Genomic DNA, 12,444 nt, shown 5'->3' with positions numbered 1-12,444 from the left:
CTTTGGGCAGTAGCACGCAGGGGAAGGGCCCCCATAGGGCAGCTTAACAACAAAGGTGTGAATGCTGGCATGAGCAGATACGTCCACGAACTGCAACTCAGGGACAACAGAAGGTGGGCTCAGGATCAACATACAACAGACTAAGCTCACATATGCCACCCATGGAAGCAAGGGTGAGGGAAGAATATACGTCCTCTTGAAGACAGTATTGAGGTAGGGACACACCCAGTGATTCTTTGCCAACTGAGCTGGAGTTTCAATGCAAGAGCCCCAGGAGGTGGTGCTTCTCAGAACCTGCACTGCTGGGGATGCCACTGGCCACATTTGTGATGCTAAGTGGCCTGGGGGCAGCTTCTGATTGCACCTGGGGATGCTTAGGGGATCAGGTGGTAACCAGGATCAAACTGGGACTGAGATTATGCAAGACATGTGTATGAACCTCTGGACCCAATCTCTGACCCCTCACTGCTCTTCTTGGACTCACCCCAAGACCTTCCATCTGCCTGCATATCCCTGTCCTCCCAGGCGTTCACAGCCCCAGCTGTTATTACCATCTTGGATGATGGCCCTTACCTTGAACTGGATGGCAAAGGGGTGGCAGAGGGTGTTATCGGTAAATCTAGAGCCCCAGAAGCACACTTCTTAAACACCTCTTGAAAGACAGAAGGTCCGAGAATTAGCGGCCTGGGAGAGGATTTATTAGAGCATGCATGCAAGTTGGAACTGTTCCACCATAGGAGAAACTGACACAGTTTTGACACAGTTCTGGCCAATTGAATAACAGCTCTGGGGATGCATCAGAGAAAGTCACTCACTGTTCTGACACACAATGGTGTCACATGGCACTAATTGTCACAGATGCCACAGACTGGCACTTCCTAGCATAGCCTGACATTAACAGGTTCATGTATAGATGGGAACTGATGGTACAGCTTGGTACAGGATAGAAAAGGTTGGAACTCAGTGGCACTGTCTGGCACTGAACTGTCACTGCCTGGAAAGACTGACCAGGGTTGGTGCTAACTGGCACAGGTTTGCACTTAATAGCATTAGTTGACACTGCCTGGCAAAACTGGCACAATTTGACAAGTGTGGTACCTATTGGAAAGAATGGTGCCACCTGGCATAGGTTGACACTGATTGGCAGGACTGGCAAGATTTTGCACTGAATGCCAATGTCTGGCAATGAGTGGCATTGTTCAGCAACACCTGACAGAATAGTCAAAGATAAGCAGAGACTGGCAAACATTAGCATTGGGTGACACCACCTAATACAGTCAGGTTGGGTTCATAGGGTCTAGGCTGTAGGCCGAGCAGCAGCCAGGAGACAAGCTCTTACTGTTACCTGTGGAAGGAGGGGAAGATTAGCAGAAACAGTCTGAGTGAGAGGCCCAAGTCTCAGCAGAGGGGCAAGGAGAAACATCCAGGTGTCTGGTAGTACCTGCAGGGCTGAAGCAAAAGACAAGCAAAGTAAAAGCATCAGGACTTGAGGGTGTGGATGTTTTGATTCTGAACTCGACTGTCATTACATCTGGCCTAAATAGAGAACGTGCATAGAAAACAGATCTCTTCTGTATCCGATCAGACAAAGAGATGAACACTTTAGACTAATCACTGGCAGGGGAAGCCCAGTATCCTCCTATCAAGTCCAAGGGTCTCCTGTCTCTCGCTAATGGTGATCATCTCTGGGAGGTCAGTGGCCCCATGGTCATTCTGAGACCTGGGTGAAGCTTTCCACACCAAGTAGATAGAGCACAGTGCAATGCTCAGATCTTTCTTGACCACCTAACTTTCTATTGATTTCCAGCAGGTGTGTCCACACCATAACCTGGAACTGGGGGAAGCCTCTGGTACATAATTTGGGATACAACAAACTGTATCCTTACAAAACTGTTAATAATACTACAAATACTGAGAATTACTAATATTCAACTTAGAGACATTAAGTAATCATGTATTACTAGAGAAACACAGCAAGAGATTTGTTCAATACAGAGTAGCCGCAAACCTGTTGTTTGCAAAGAAAAAACTATATTCCATAAATGAAATATGTGCAGTAAAATAATGTATAAGACTCTCTCTGTATGTTTGCATGTATGCACCAATTTCTTAATAAAGTTAAAATTAAATGATAATTATATACTTGATAATAAGTAAAAATAATCATATTTTTATCTTAATTTAATTTTTCTAATTTTATAGTACCAGAAACAATTAAACAATAAGGTGTGAGTTTGCTACTGCATTCTTCATTTTCTTTTTTTTTGTTTTTATTTTTATGTTTATTTATTTATTTTTTTAATTTATTTATTTTTAATTAGTGAATCACCATGAGGGTACAGTTACAGATTTATACACTTTTGTGCTCATGTTTCCCCCATACAAAGTTTGAGAACCCATCCCTTCACCAGTGCACATTCCCCACCACAGGTACACCCAACACCCCTCCTACCCTCCCCAAACCCATCTCCCCCCACCCCACCCTGCCACTGTGGCAGGGCGTTTCCTTTTGTTCTCTCTCTCTCATTAGGTGTTGTGGTTCGCAATAGAGGTCTTGAGTGGCCACTGTGTTCAGTCTCTAGACCACATTCAGCCCTCATCACCCTTCCCCCGCATGGCCTCTGACCACATTATACTTGGTGATCCCTTCTCTGAGTTGCCCTTTCCCCAGAATGTAAGGCCAGCTTCCAGGCCATGGAGTCAACCTCCTGGTACTTATTTCTACTATTCTTCTATTCTTGGGTGTTAGTCTCCTGCTCTGTTATTCTATATTCCACAGATGAGTGCAATCTTCCTATGTCTGTCTCTCTCTTTCTGACTCATTTCACTTAGCATGATACTTTCCATGCTGATCCACTTATATGCAAATTTCATGACCTCCTTTTTTCTAACAGCTGCATAGTATTCCATTGTATAGATGTACCAAAGGTTCTTTAACTAGTCATCTGTTCTAGGGCACTTGGGTTTTTTCCAGATTCTGGCTATTGTAAACAGTGCTGCAATGAACATATAAGTGCAGATGTCATTTCGACTATACTTTTTAGCTTCTCTGGGATATATTCCCAGCAGTGGTATTGCTGAGTCAAATGGGAGCTCAATGTCTAATTTTTTGAGAATCGTCCATATTGTTTTCCAAAAGGGCTGAACCAGCTGGCATTCCCACCAGCAGTGTAGAAGGGTCCCTTTCTCCCCACATCCTCTCCAACAGCGGTTGCTTTTGTTCTTTTGGGTGTGTGCTAGTCTCTATGGTGTGAGGTGGTATCTCATGGTTGTTTTGATCTGCATCTCCCTGATGATTAGTGATGTAGAGCACTTTTTCATGTGCCTTTTGGCCATTTGTATCTGCATTTCTTCATTTTCTAATACACCGGTAATTACACAAATGTTAGATAGGTTTTTAACTTCTGTCTCCAATGTAATCTAAGTCGAGCTACGTTCCACATAAATGCTACACACAAGATGCCCTGATCTTTGAAAGACATACAGATACTCAACTAGATTCCCTTTATCCTTCGTTTTCATTTATCTGTACAAAGAAAAGTTAAGAAGTACAAAATATTTATTTTCTGACATTAAATTATCCACGTATCAGCAATCTAGATGATATTCTAATATTTTTCTAACAATAAGTTAACTGTGTAAGTTACTAAACAGGTAAAATAAAAATGGTATGATATAATTAACTTAAAATCAACCATGTTTACCCATGAAACAATGGTGAATAAATGATGGTGACACTTATTATTCTGAATATTATTTGCTTTGTCTACTACTGTATCTATAATAGCCAATACTCGATGCTATTACAATATCCCATAGACAGGGTGACTTAGGAATCACTTATTTTTCATTATTCTAGAGGTTAGCAACTCCAAGATTAAAATGCTGAATGATTCAGTAGGCAGTAAGAGTTAATTTTTTGACTCACTGTATCACTGTATCACTGTTATCCCACTGCTCATCGATTTGCTTGAGCAAGCACCACTAATGTCTCCATTGAGAGACTTGTTGTTACTGTTTTTGGTATATCAAATACACAAGTAGTTTGCTAGGCTCTGCCATGCAGGCGAGATACTCTCGGTAGCTTGCCGGGCTCTCCAAGAGGGGCGGAGGAATCGAACCTAGGTTGGCCACGTGCCAGGCAAACGCTCTACCAGCTGTGTTATCACTCCAGCCCATTTCTGACTCATAAATGATAATTCTCACACTGTGCCTTCACATGGCCAAAGGGGCTATAGATGCTAGAGAGCCCTCTGAATATAATTTTCAAAGATTCTAAACTCATTCATTAAAGTTATTCTCTCAACACTTACCCTCCCCAAGTTCTACTTCCTAACACCTCTGCATAAGAAGCTAGTATTTCAACATATGCATTTTGAAGGGAACACAAACATCCAATCCGTAATAAATCAATCCTGGAATGAGTTATGACACTTTCATTTTTCATGCATACTGTGCTAGATAAATCTGTTACATCTGTCTAATTATGTCTATATCGTGGTTATACATATGGACACTGACAACAAGCCAGAAATAAAGTTTGCAAAAAAAAAGTTGTGAGATATCTTAGCAAACATATGTTCAGAAAGAATTGGTTTAGATTAGGTTACCTTAGGAATTGGTAGAGGTGTAAAAGTTGACTGGGCACAAATATTACACCCCATTGTTTCTTGCTGATTATATGGCTGATTTTTTACTTTTTTGTGTTTTCTTTCTCTCCTTTTTTTACCATCTGTTTTTATTTAGTTTTAGTGTCATAAGGCTTACTTCTGGATCTATATGCAGGGATTACTCCAGATAGGACACAAAGTGAAATATGTGCTTCTGGAGCTTGAACCCTGATTGGTGTGTGCAATGCAAGTGCCATACTCTCTATATTATATTTTTGGTTCTGCTATGTTTCTTTGTTCACTTGCTTGGTTTAGGGCTTTTTTTGTGTTTGGCCATTTAAGGTAGTGGGTAGAGTTTATTCCTGGCTCTATGCTCAGGGATTATTTTTGGTGGGACTTAGAGGACCAGGTGAGGTGCTAGCCCTGCTATGTTTCTTAAAATAAAATTTCTTTTTAACATTTCCCTTCCCTTTCTCTTCATTTGGTTGTAGTTTTGTTGTTGTTGTAATGGACTGGAATTCCACACATGTCATTGTGCTGTGTACACAACTTAGTTGTGGTCTTTGCCATGGGTTGTGGTATCAAACCTCCATATGATATCACCATAGCTGTGGTATCAAAACTCCATTGTCAAATCAGGGTCAGGATATTTCCTTATGTTTTGTTTAAGAACTTCATGACTTTGGTTACTATTAAGGTCACTGAAAAAGTTTGATTTAATTTTTATATAAGTTGTGATGTAGAGATCCAACAGGACTGTCATTTATAAGGTCATCACTTGCTGCAGCGCAACAGTTTGTTATGGAGAGTTCTTTCTTTTTGTTCTGAAACCCTTGTTGAAAATCACCTGGCCATAGTTGTATAGGTTTATTTCTGTATACCTAATTGCATTCCTTTGATTTCTATGCCAATTCTCACGCCAACATAGTGTTCTTAAAATAAGTCATTCAACATTGTTCTTTTTCAAGGGTATTTCACTAGTTTGGGCACTTCCCAATCCTACTCAAACCTGAGTATCAAATTCCAACAGAGTACCACACCACATCTGATGGGATTCGAAGTAGGAGGCAACCTTAGAGGGAAATATATCATTTTGGTTCTGCTTTGGGGCAGGGATTGGGGTTCGGGATGGACACACCCAAAATGTGGTGGTGGGAAGGTGTTATAGTGGTGGGATTGATGTTTGAATATTAAATGTAATCAAATATTGTGAACTATTTTATAAAATAAAAATGTTTTAAAAAACTACTTTTTGCTTCACTATTTTGTTTTCTCCTGAAATTATATATATATTTTAATTTTCTTACTTACTTTTAATATTTTTACTATGACACTATGATTTGCAAAGCAATTTATAGTTTAATTTTAGGCATACTATATTCCAGCATCAGTCCTACCACCAGTGTAAACTTACCTCTACCTTATCTCTGCACTATCTGTGGACCAGATTTCTTTAGACAAAGAATATAAAATCAAAGGTATATGTACCCAGCTCTAACAAAACAAAAACTTAAGAAATAATCTTAACAAGTCTCTTTCTAGCTTCTGAACGTCACTAATAATCTGGTGTCCTTGGGCTCTGGTAATGCGAGTTCCATAACTGTTTTCATCTCTCATAGCTAACTTTTTTTTTCTATCTTCTATAAATCTCTGTTTTCTCTTCTTTTTGAGGGGGAAAGTCTCTCAAGCAGTACCAGGTACTTGGGCATTCCTCTATGTGATTCTGTCAACTAGGCCAGTGGTTGAATGCCAGTGCCAAAATAGGCAATTCTTGTTCTGATCCTATTTTTTCCAGATTTTATCCAGGCTACCAGAGGCCTTCAGAACCATTTATAATGGTTTAGAGGTCTCTAGAACAGTGGGTGACAATGACATTGGTGTTATGTGTTGTTTTTGATTGAATAGGGATCAGACATATGCAAAGCAAATGATTTAGCCCCTGTAATATTTCTCCTGTTTACTCTTATTATATTAAAACAGTCATTGGATTAGAGGTCAGGCATACTGAATAAGTATGGCCTCATCCTCCAATTTCTATATCAATGTCCTGATGTCCAAATAAAGTCTAATTTTGATAAAGTATTTTCAGTGTAAAACTGCTCAACTCAGTTTCACTTGCTCTCTGACCTTCAATATTTCTTTCAGCCTATACACAGTATAAATATACACATCAAATCTCAACAGACTGAGACATTTCAAGCCATCTCAGTATCAACTCAAAGTCTGACATCTCATGCAATTACCAACTCAAAACTCCAAACATTCGTCATTTCAATAAATTAAAGTGAGTATGGTTAATAAACTTGATTTGATCCAACCTGAGGCAGATTTCTTGTCTATTCACAGACCTGTAATGCTAGAAAACAAATTTTCTGCCTCCAAACTATAATGGTGGTGTATACATAAGTCATATATTCTAATTCTAAACTGCTGAAAGTACTAAGAATAAAAGAGATAGCATCTAACATAGTATCACTCCCTAGAGTCCTGCAGGGTTATTTCCCATTATTTTTGTCAGTGAGGTATACAACATTTCATTTGTCCTCCTGAATGACAATCTTATCTCCTGTCCCAGGAAATTTTTTTTTATTGCACTCAGTATCAATCTCCTTATAAGACCTCTCAACTGTGGGCCAAAGGGCCCTTGCTCAAACATCTCTAGCAACTGCTTTTGTGATTACCCTTAAAGTCATATTTTTACTTAATTTTCTTAAATGTGTTTCCTTCCAGTATACTTTGTATATTTCTTCTGGTACCAAAAAGTTTTAAATATTTTAATTCTTTAAGGAGCATTAGGGAAATGCAGTGCATTAATCTCATGTATTCTTTATAAATCTTTCTTGAAAAAAAGCATTTCTACCCATATTTCATTGAATAATCATCACCACATTTTAACTTATATCCATGAGTATTTATGCAACCTAATGTTTCATCAAAAGCTATATAGTAATAAACTATTTTAAAGTAATACCAATGCAATTTTATTGTATTTCACTTAATGGTTGCATCTTGCTTTTTAGAAAAAATTGGCATACAATCTGTGGTAAATATGTGATAAAGATGGACAGTCCAAGTTTCTACTGGAAAATTTGATTTGCTTCACTTATTTTAAAGCAGTAATTGGTTTTTTTTGTTCCTTTGGTTCTGCTTTAGAGAATTATTTTGGAAATTAAAGAAAAAAATTACTGGTTTTTATATGAATTTACTGGCTCATATACTAGCTCTCTCTGTATTGGGGGAATGGGTTGCAATCACACCTGGCATTTCTATGCAGTTACTCTTGGCTCTATACTCAGGGATAACTTTTGTCAGTGTTGAGGACACCTATATGATGCCAGAAATAGAACAGGGGTCAGATGTGCACAATGAAATTGCCTTAACCCTTGTATTAGAGTCTGGCCCTAGTTTCTGGACCTAGTTTTCAATTTCTAACAGTTTTTCAATTTATGTTTCCTTTCACATTTCTCACATTTTACTGAAAGAAGCAGATATAAACCAGATTGTGTCTTCCAAATTGGAAATCTTTCCAAGTTCAAGGTTTGCAAGTTCTACCCTCTATAAAACAAAGTGTTATTCAGAAATCTCACTTCATAATGGGCATCACCTGTCCTTCAGTATTCAATAACATAAACTCTACAATTGAGAACGCAATAGAAGAAGCTTTAATGATAATATTCCTAACTGACCTTAATAATAGCTATTCTTTTAGGTGATAGAAATACTCTTTTAATCTCATCTTACTTCTTTATAATCCCTATCCAAAATCACTTTCAACACACATATGCCTGCCAACTCCATTCAAGAGAAATTAGAATTTCTATCCTGTACTAAGAATTCTTGAGAATTTAAATTTAATTAATTTAAATGATGTTGAATTAAACTCAAATTAAATTAAATTTAAATTATAACCACACTGAAAAAGATGATGGGGTTTTCTTAGGTAACTGAGGTAGGGATACAAGATGAACTGATATGAAGTTAGAAATCATATGAATCAATAATCTCACTTTGGGAAAATTAGTAAATGTGTAGAAATGTTGTTACCAAATGTTATATACTTTCCACTGTTTAATGTAATATTTCTAATAGTTGAAATAGTTGAAATATAGAAATAACCGAAATGTTTATTGATATGCTGGTGATAATATAAAGATGGTGCGGCATATTTATAGGATTTTGTTCAACTATTAAAAAGGTGAAAACTTGCCATTTACTATAAAATAGAAGGAAATGGATCAAATTATACAAAGGGGAACAATCTGAAGGTAAAAGAAAAAATTGTTTATTTTCACCTACATATAAAACATAAAATTGATGAAGTCAAAGCAGCATTCAATGACAAACAGGTAGACATTGCTAATAGGACTAAGTTTACCTGAGGAAATAAAGGATATGATAGGGAGGATAGTATATGGATAAAACAACAAAAACTAAGCAGGTTAAATTACAAAACAATTAAATTCTTCCAGCATATCCCCAATTCGCAAGTGTAAAGTCATTCTGCATTATTAGAATATTTTATGCTGCCAAGTTAATTCCTGTATTTAGTATATATTAAATTAAAATGTGGGGGGGGGGCTAGAGCAATTGTACAGCGGGTAGAGCATTTGTCTTGCACGTGGCCAACCAGGGTTCGATTCCTAGAATGCCATATGGTCCCCCAGGCACCACAAAGAGTAATTCCTGAGTGTGAAACCAGGAGTAACCTCCGTGCATTACCAGGTGTGACCCAAAAAGCAAAAAAGAAAAAAGAAAATGTGTTTGTTTGTGTGTGTGTGTGTGTGTGTGTGTGTTTATGTGTGCGTACTCATAGTATGAGGATGATGAGTTAGCATATTGCTCTCCTGCTCTCCAGGATGGAGGTGGATGTCATCTAATCAGTTGAAGGTCTGTATAGAATTCAAAAAATAGTCTTTCTGACCTCCAACATGAGTCATCTATGAATGTAAAGCCAATAGTAAGTTCTGATGCCACTGAATGTGCCCAACTAGCTGTACCCATTCTCAATTGGAAAAAAAAGAAAAAAGAGATTTACTCATTTAATCATGGCACTTAAATAAATTTGAAATTTTGAGGATATTTTACCAACTAAAATGTAATGCAAGAGATAGCGCAAAAATCTTGGAGGAAATCCTTCTCTTCAGGAATCCTCAATATTTGTTCTAAGGCCTTCAGTTGATAATATTTTCATCCAGTATTAAAGGTAGTCATTACTTAAAGTACAATATTCTGTTGAGAAAACTTTCACTATTCCTAGCTTCCCATTTTTTTCAATTTGCATTAATTTTGTAGTTCAGGACATCCCAGGACCTAACACATGCAGGGGATATGCTCTACTTCTGAGCAATAATCTGGTCCATTGGATCTCTAACATGTAAAGATTTTGGATTTTATCAAATTATTTTTTCTACATTAGTTGATAGATTTCCACTTACTTTGTTTTCATAATGTCATGTATTATGTGGATTAAATGGACCTCCAATGTCAAAAGTTTCATTTTTGTGATGAAATCTACTTAGGGACTAGAGTTACTACATACTTAAAAGCAACTGACTTTGATTCCATTCCTGGCTCCATGTGATCCATGAGCACAACCAGGATAGATCCCTGTGCATAAAGCAGGTAGTATTTCCCAAACATTTCCAGATATGGCACAGCATCTCAACAAAAAATTTTTTTAAAAAATTAAAAATATCAACTTGTTCATTATTCACAGTTGTTTTATTATGCTCCTTAATCCCATTACATTGGTGAAAAGTTTATTAATGATATCTGCATATATTCACAGGGGATACAGGTTTACAGCTTTTTTTTTTTGCTTTTTGGGTCACACCTGGCGATGCACAGGGGTTACTCCTGGCTCTGCACTCAGGAATTACCCCTAGCCGTGCTCAGGGGACCATATGGGATGCTGGGATTTGAACCCGGGTCGGCCACATGCAAGGCAAATTCCCTACCCGCTGTGCTATCTCTCCAGCCCCACAGGTTTACAGCTTTATTTCCTTATGCAACCTTTAGAATTGGAATCTTGCTCAGAGAGTAAGTTCCCTCATCTCTTTCTATATCTCAAGCAAATGTTTGAGATTCTTCAAATATTTCATGAATTTTAACAAAGAATCAATCTTGTCCTGAACTTTTCTGTATTAGAATGCTATTAAATTGTTATAATTCACTTAATAATTGAAGAAATTTTTCAGTTAAAAATTATCTGAGCCTTTTTTAATAGTGCCTGTGTTAAAAGGCAATTCCTCCTTTCAGTAAGGTTGTCTTTTTATGACATAAAATTGTTCCTTTCAGAGATCCTGGAAAGCTACTAAGAGTACCCCGCCACACGGCAGAGCCTGGAAAGCTACCCGTGGCATATTTGATATGCCAACAACAGTAATAATAATGGGCCTCATCTGTCTAACACTGACAATATGGCATTGTTAAGAAGGATGAGCAAGGAGATGCTGATAAAATCTCAGGGACTAACTAGACGTCAAAAAAGAAGAAAGACTAAAATGATTGTCTGTACTTTCAATGCACATACGCTGGCATCAGAAGCATCCATTGAGGACCTGATGGTGCAAACTCAGATCAAGTACGCCATCATTGTTCTGACCGAAATGAGAAGGCACCGATCACACTACGCCATTTTTGACACTGGGGAAGAACTGTTCCTCGAAACATGTGACAAGAGAGGCATCAGTGGCATTGGTGTCCTTTTCAACATGAATGTGGCCATGAACATTGATTCATTTGAATGCCTAACAACCTGAATCAGACAATTACGCTTGAATAGATGTGGCTCTCTGCCGGCAGTTTCTATCTTCGTCGTCTATGTACTAACATCCAACTGTAATGAAGAAGAAAATGAGAAGTTCTACATGGAGCTGGAGAAGTTCTATAAAGAAGACCACACCTTCTACAAGATTATTGTTGGTGATTTTAATGCCAAGATAGGACCGAGAAGGTCGCCCGAAGAACTCCACATTGGGACACATGACCTAGAATAGAACGCACAGGGTGAGAGGCTGTCTGAGTTGATCATGTTGACCAACACCATCCATGGTAACTCACATTTCCAGAAGACCGAATCTAAATGTTGAACATGGGAGTTTCCTGGTGGACAGTTACACAATGAAACTGACCACATCATATTCAATTGAAGGTTTTGCCTGACTGATGTCGCTGTTGTCCCAAAATTCCAAACAGTATCAGACCACCATCTCCTTTGTGCAAAATAATACTAAACAGATTGGGGAGAAAGGTCTGCAAAGTTTTGTAGGGAGCCATTTTACCTTACTGATCTTATCCTATCACCATTTGTTTATCACTAGCTAATGCCTATGCCACACCCTGCATTTCTATCGGGGGTCCCGGCATGCATACTATACCACCTCCTCCCAGCAGGGAGGTATAAATACTGTAACTGCCATAGAATAAACACCTTTTCTCCCTCCTCCAGGCTCTGCTTCTGTTCATCTGGCTGCGTCCCCTTCTCAGCCCCACGAAGGGTTCTCCCTGCTGAACAGGACGAGACCTCCACATCGACCTCCACAAAGTTTAAGTTAAAGAAGAGAACTCCCAGATGCGTGCTGAAAGTAGACTAGAGAGAGAGAGAGAGTGTGAGAGAGAGAGAGAGAGAGAGAGAGAGAGAGAGAGAGAGAGAGAGCAAATTGGAATGCCCTGCCACAGAAGCGGAGTGGGGTGGGTGGATGGGATTGGGGGGTGGGAGGGATACTGGGTTCATTGGTGGTAGAGAATGGACACTGGTGGAGGGATGGGCTCTCAAACATTACATGAGGGAAAAACAAGCACAAAATTGTGTGAATCTGTAATTGTACCCTCA

The sequence above is a fragment of the Sorex araneus genome, chromosome 1, assembly GCF_027595985.1.
Source record: "Sorex araneus isolate mSorAra2 chromosome 1, mSorAra2.pri, whole genome shotgun sequence".
Lineage (NCBI taxonomy): Eukaryota > Metazoa > Chordata > Mammalia > Eulipotyphla > Soricidae > Sorex > Sorex araneus.
This window is presented reverse-complemented; position numbering follows the sequence as displayed.